This window comes from Heptranchias perlo, unplaced genomic scaffold (genome assembly GCF_035084215.1).
Source record: "Heptranchias perlo isolate sHepPer1 unplaced genomic scaffold, sHepPer1.hap1 HAP1_SCAFFOLD_430, whole genome shotgun sequence".
NCBI lineage: Eukaryota > Metazoa > Chordata > Chondrichthyes > Hexanchiformes > Hexanchidae > Heptranchias > Heptranchias perlo.
The window spans coordinates 114,757-115,562 of NW_027139443.1; positions in this window are offsets into that span (position 1 = coordinate 114,757).

Consider the following 806-nt stretch of genomic DNA (forward strand, 5'->3'; position numbering starts at 1 on the left):
CTCCTGTTCAAATCCCTCCATGACCCTCGCCCCCCCTCCCTATCTCTGTAACCTCCTCCAGCCCCTACAATTCTCATCCTCCTGTTCAAATCCCTCCATGACCCTCGCCCCCCTCCCTATCTCTGTAACCTCCTCCAGCCCCTACAATCCTCATCCTCCTGTTCAAATCCCTCCATGGCCCTCGCCCCCCCTCCCTATCTCTGTAACCTCCTCCAGCCCCTACAATTCTCATCCTCCTGTTCAAATCCCTCCATGGCCCTTGCCGTCCCTCCCTATCTCTGTAACCTCCTCCAGCCCCTACAATTCTCATCCTCCTGTTCAAATCCCTCCATGGCCCTCGCCCCCCTCCCTATCTCTGTAACCTCCTCCAGCCCCTACAATTCTCATCCTCCTGTTCAAATCCCTCCATGGCCCTCGCCCCCCCTCCCTATCTCTGTAACCTCCGAGATCTCTGCACTCCTCCAATTCTGGCCTCTTGCGTATCCCCGATTCCCATCGCTCCACCATTGGCGGCCGTGCCTTCAGCCGCCTGGGCCCAGAGCTCTGGAATTCCCTCCCTAAACCTCTCCCCCTCTCTCCCCTCCTTTAAGACGCTCCTTAAAACCTCCCTCTTTGACCGAGCTTTTGGTCACCTGCCCCTAATATCTCCTGATGTGTCTCGGGGTCAGATTGTGTTTGATAATCGCTCCTGGGACGGGCCTTGGGGGACGTTTCACTCCGTTAAGGGAGCTGTGTGAGCGGTGGATGGTGTTGTGTTAAGAATTATTTTTCGCGAAGTGATGTGTTACATCAGAGACCCAGACGAA